Genomic DNA, 6,162 nt, shown 5'->3' with positions numbered 1-6,162 from the left:
ATGTTGGTGTTGATGAGACATTGTGGTACAATAAGAATAAGAATATATTCAGTTTATATAACGCCTTTCAGGGTACCCAAGGACACTTAACAAAGAGGAACAAACGTATATGAAAACAAACAAAACTATAGACGCAAGCGGCAATCCGCGGGTTCTAACCTCTGTTGCCCCAAATTGGCCACTCTGACCCTGATCCCCCGCAGTTGATGATATAGCGCCCCCTATAGGTTGAGCTCAACATGCTTTGGTAGACAGATTTCTAGTGCTGTGGTGAACCTACCCACCAAGTTTTGTGATGATAGGACAAAGGGTGTGGGAGTTAAGGCCAATCATTTCTAAGCCCCACCCATTGCAAAAATACATTGGTACGTGGTGGCCATGTTTTTTGACCAATCTGGCTCATTTATAGTAGAAATGTGTCTTATCATCCCCCGAAGCCATATCCCAGATTTGGTGCTGATAGAGTCAATCTTTCAAAAGTTATATTAATTTCTAAATTTACTGTTTTTTACGTTATGCAGATTAGCAAAAAATCTAAGGAGGTGGAGCTTCATGGTCCAAGAGGCTTTTTTATAGACCACATGAGACCACTGTTTTTTATGGTAAAACATTTTTTTAAACCATGTATCAGTTTCCTTCGATTGAAATGTCCACTCAGCTGTTAGTTACACCACAGAGACATGCGGCCTGGACTGTGACCTGCTGCCTGGTAAGTGATATCTGTATGTATTTAATAATCCAGTTATCAGTGCATGTCATTATTATCATTAGTGGAGCTGATATAGTAATACCATTGCGTTGATTATTAAGTCCAATAAGTCCATCATTTTCATCCAGTTTACTAGCTAGCAATTGCAAGTGGTTCTAGTAAATCAGCGTTAGCTTTAGCTAGTTGCTTGTTAGCTAACATTCGAAGTATGACCGATAAAAATTCAGCAATTCTAGTTTGGATGAGAGCCTTTTTCTGTTATCAGTCTGATAACCTCATGAGCATCTGACTACATTAGCTACTTATGTTAGGGTAACTTATAGCCAACAACTACATTGTTTATGAGTCTTTTAGTGCATGGACTTGTTACATTACATTTTCCTAGTCAACTCTACCATTATTAGAAATGTGCTTAGCCCATTTTATTTATTGACTTCATTTCAAATGATTGAAATTCAAATTGCAACAAATTGTCTATGATATATTTTTGCAGGTTGTGCCTTGTAAATCATGCACATTTTTTAAAAACTAGCTGACTGTGTTTTTTGAAATGCAGATGCAAAATGCATTCAGTGTAATACATATTGTAATACATATAATAAAGTATATCCTGTATTTTCTCCTCTCTTTTTAGGTCAACAGAGTCCATGCTTATAACAACTGTTCCTCTGATAACAAAATTCATTGAACAACTGGACAGATACGCTGATGAGCTGATTAGGGTTTTCTGCTAGACATAAAATCTGCACCATAAGGGCACAGATGGCTAAAGTAGGTGTTTAAATGTATTATTTTTTTAAGGTGTCAAGCAACAAGATGCTGGAATGCTACTGGAATTCTTAGGAATTGTCTTCCTTTCTTCTCCCTCTCCTCCTCATCCTCTTCTCTCTTTTCTAAACGTTAAACAGATTTGCAGGCCTACAGTGCTACAGTGGTTTCATGTAGCAAAGATTGACTACCGCCTTCAGTGACCGCTGTATTAAAGCAGCTTAATACACACATACGACAAACAATTTCTCTCTAGCAAAGTATTGTCATCAGCATGTCTAGGGAGGGGGGCACAGCACGTATAGCCTTTCTGCTCTAATCTTAAAATGTTGCTAAATTTAAAACTTTAAAATGCAGCATTACTTCAACTGTAAATCAATGCATTGACTAATGTAATTTCCTTTGGGATCTTGTTGGTATGCTTGTTTCAGAATGACGACATAATCTTCAAGTGCGAATGTGTCCTGATGAGCCGAAGTGTCTACCTCAATGAAAACATGGAGCGAGTCGTCAAAGAATACGTGGTAAGTGTACTTAAACCTACTCTCTTTAGACTATAATTGCTTTATGGATATATTTACATGTAAAGATTTGTTAATTGTCTTTTAGGCAGTGTGTATAATGTACACTGAAAGATTAAACGATCAGTGTGAAGCATGATTGGTCTTACAAGACAAATGAGAAAAGTGTCAGCTGTAAATGGTCATGGCAAAGTATAAAACAGTTGGCAGTACAACATATGGAAATTATGGATCAGAATCATGAAACACTCATGATATGCTGATTTCAGATTTTGTGTATATATGGAACAAATCATCCCTGACAAGTTTAAACAGTAACACCCACAGTACTTGAACATTTAAAATGAAAGTTTGGATTATTATCCATATATTTACATTTGCTGCTTCATGCGAGTAATAGATCCTCCAAGTTTGACCAGTCAGCTCCTTCCCCGACACCAGAACGAGCGCTTCAACAGGAGTGTGTTCCTCCAAAATTAATGAAGTGGATCTGGACCAGTAATTTTGAGTAGAGATTCAAAGCTTAAACATTTAAGGATGGTGATACAGTGGCATTTCTAGGAAAGAAAGTAGGTCCACAGATTTGGAAGTAAGGGCTCTGAAAAGAGCATCTAACAATTATATGACAAATGTATGTTGAGCATCCCTAAAAATATTTTTTCAGCTGTGCATCGCTGCTCAAAATAGTGTTGTTGCTGGAGCAGATCCACCTTATTCATTTTAGAGAACAGTCCCTGTGAATCGCTTGTTCTCACAACAGGGAAGGAGTTGATAGGTCAAGGTTTACAGATGTATTACTCTTAACATGGGTAAGAACCCCATCTATCACTTTAAATACATGGCTTCATCAATATGAAAGTAATATGAAAAATTCTACAACAAATTAAAGTTGAGTTGAGATAATTTCATAAAAACTGTCCAGCTAGGCATAGGGGCTGGTTGGTTAGACAGAACAGATGTTCAGTTTTCAGGACTGTCTGGGTTCTTTGCGTGAGGTTTTGAAAAATGTTAAAAAAAATTTTTTTTTTTTTTTTTTTTATTACATTTATTGATTTGAATGATCCTACAGATCTGAAAGTGCGCCTTAAAAAGCTCATTGTTCTTTTTTTTATCCTCTAGGCCAGCAAAAGTGCAGGGGCTGAATTAGGGATTGCACAGAAAACAATGGGCATCTATGTTCTTCGGGTGGAGGGAGCCAGTCCTAGAGACGAGCCTGCAGATGTTGGTGTTGTACTTGAAGGCATGGATATTCTGCACGTTTGGATGTGTGATGCGTTTTGGGTCTGGTTTATGTGCTGAGCTTAAGCTACCCCAAAGACTTTTTGTGGCAAAAATGTAACTGTTTGAAAACGAAACACTCTCTTAACCTTAATGTGCATGTACAAATGAGGGTATTTTTTGAATTTATTTTGTTTTATTTATTTTTTTTCAGAACACAGCACTTGTACAACACATGTATGAGCACTGGTTCAAGTTTGTCTAAGCAGCTCATGTGGGTGTGTGCTGCTATTGAATGGAGGTGATGATGTTGCCTTGAGTTTTTGTGATGCCTAAACTTGCCACATGCCTTGAAGCATGAATAAACCGTTAATGTGAGAAATTATTGCCTTGGTGTTATTTTTTTATCTATTGGCTGGAACGAAATCATAAAATGTGATATATCTGGTTTTATTGGATTTATTAATAAAATACATACATTTGATGCATTTTAAGTAAATTGGGTTTATTGCATAAAGCTGTTTTTTAAGCATTTTAAATGTATTGGATTAATTGATTATACATAAACCTGGATGTTATGAATTTCAAACAAATTGGATTTACTAATAAATGTATACACCTGGTTGTTGACTATTTGAAATACATTGGGTTTATTAGCATTATTATTATATGTCATTCTTACTTGTTTCATTTATGTTTGACTGACTTAGATTAGTTTGTTAGTTTGCTTATATTGAAACTATGTAATTCAAATGGATGGAAATTTTATATGCAATAAGTATGGCATATTAGGCCTAAATATTTTTCTGAGTGTATGAATCTTGGACTATTTATGGAAAATAAGCTTTTTATTCCACATCAAAGTTGGGTGAACTATCCTTAATCTTGTCCTGTGTTAAGGATTCTGACACAGGACTACTCGAACAGTACACATATTAAATATACCTCATAGTATGCATGTAGGTAGTCTAGGAAGTACTGAGTCCAGCAGTATGAATCTTGAACTACTTTCTTTTTCTCACGTCGTCCTTTACTTTGAAATCCGGACGCATACCTTCGTGAACCCTTCAGTTTATTACTGGGAATAATTACTGTAAAAGTCTCATATGTTTCACGGCTGTGATGTGAGACTGCAGTCTGACCACAGTCACTGCCAGCAGCTCTTCATCACGATTACCGTAAATATTAGTAAATTCGTGCGCTAGAACACAATATGCGGCTGATTTGACCAAGCTAACACGAACCACGGCTGGCTTGACAGCAGTTATGGCTCTGAGTGACTATTCATAATTAATAAAGTGTGAATATAGCAGCATGGAAGCAGCTACTTAGCCAGCCATGCTGCTGCTGCCCCTTCATCAAGCAGGCAACCAGTGGCAGCACTTGGGTTTGTCTTCCTCTGTTTAGTATAACAGCGTCGATCAATGTTGCATTAGCGCCATCTACTGGACAGTCTAGGTCCAGTTACAAAGTGGAGGGGTCAGATCACTTAATGCAGAGGGGTCACCCAAAATAAATGGACAAGGGGTGAACGGAATATTCTGGACGATCATTTTCTCTACGATTGCATGTAGGGAAGTCCAAAATGCCTGAATTTTTGGGCAACACCAGAGCATGTGTACAAGGGTCCCATATTTGTCCCGACACCTCCAGCATTCTGAGTTGTCAATCAAACCAGCCTTGTGCAGCCTGGATGTGTCCAATAGATTATGTTCATTATTTTGAATTGGCTAAGTCGCATTCGCAGTTCCCTTTTTTCCCATTTTTTTTCCTCAAAAGATTTTAATGTCCCTTCATGGTACAAGGCCTCTTTCTGAGGACAAAGACCGCTGTGCCATATGCCTAATGGTGAATGCATAATGGTAAAACAGCAAGTTGGGCACACCTAAGCCTCCTCTGTCCACTGGCCTCTGCAGCTTTCACAGATTCATCCTGGGGCTTTTGTTATTCCATAAAAATGTATTACAAAGTTGATCAAATTGTTTGAAACAGTGCAAATGAATTTGGACTGAGAGAGCCTGTAGCAAGTCCTTGAATTTTGGAGCACAAATCATTTTAATGATAGAGAGATACAAAGGAGACCACCGTTATAGGCCTATATCAGCCCGCAGTTTGTTGTTAAACCGAGATATTTAATGCCTTTCTTAAGCCAGGCAAAAGTGCCTGACTGGAAGAGGGATTTGGGACAATATGGTGTGAGAGGAAGAGCCTCAGATTTTGTCCCATTGAATTTATAACCCATAATGTATGAGAACTTGTCAATAATTTGAATGCATCCACAGGTGTTGCTTTGGTGTCTTTGCCTGTGTTGCTTGAGTGAACTTGTTGTACGTTTGTTTTTAATGTGCTGTATCAAATGTGTAATGTTGGGGTTAAATGCTGCTCTTTTGTTACCCCAGACAGCAAGCCAACATTGAATAAATATTGATTTTCCATCTGAATCATCATTATGGTTTATATTGAAATTTCAATGCAAAATAAATGTTGAATCACCATTACCATATCGATGAAACCTGATGTTATTAATGTTGATCTATTGTTATCTTTATGATTGAGTAAAGCTTTGATATTTGGTTTACCGGACAATATTGCCAATGTGTTGAAAAGTCATTGATTTAGAGTTGACCGGGAAATATGGTTGAAAATCCATCGATATTTGGTTGACCGGGAGATAATCGGGTGGTAGACGTTGCAACATACTGCACTGGACATCTCATTTCTGGACCCTTGACCCATACGATCAGGTAAGCTTGCTTATGAAATGTTCAATGTGAATGAATTGTACCAATTCAAATACTGTTACTCGTTAACATAGTGGTTAGTGTAGTAACCCATGCGGTACTGCAGTCACTGAAATAGATTTTGTTAAATCAATGTCATAATCTGCCAAAGTTAATGTAACTTCGTGCTGACGGCTATCGTCATTAGCTTCCATCAGGTTACAAT

General features: G+C 37.5%; 1 long non-coding RNA gene across 1 annotated transcript; it reads left to right on the top strand.

Annotated features, from left to right (window-relative positions):
- Positions 1-1,486: 1,486 nt before the first annotated feature.
- On the top strand, positions 1,487-5,657 carry LOC119007175. The gene is made up of 2 exons (XR_005071056.1): positions 1,487-2,001; positions 3,118-5,657. It is a non-coding gene; the product is annotated as an uncharacterized LOC119007175 (long non-coding RNA).
- The last annotated feature ends 505 nt before the right edge of the window (positions 5,658-6,162 follow it).

Source organism: Acanthopagrus latus, chromosome 18, assembly GCF_904848185.1.
Source record: "Acanthopagrus latus isolate v.2019 chromosome 18, fAcaLat1.1, whole genome shotgun sequence".
Lineage (NCBI taxonomy): Eukaryota > Metazoa > Chordata > Actinopteri > Spariformes > Sparidae > Acanthopagrus > Acanthopagrus latus.
This window is presented reverse-complemented; position numbering and strand designations above follow the sequence as displayed.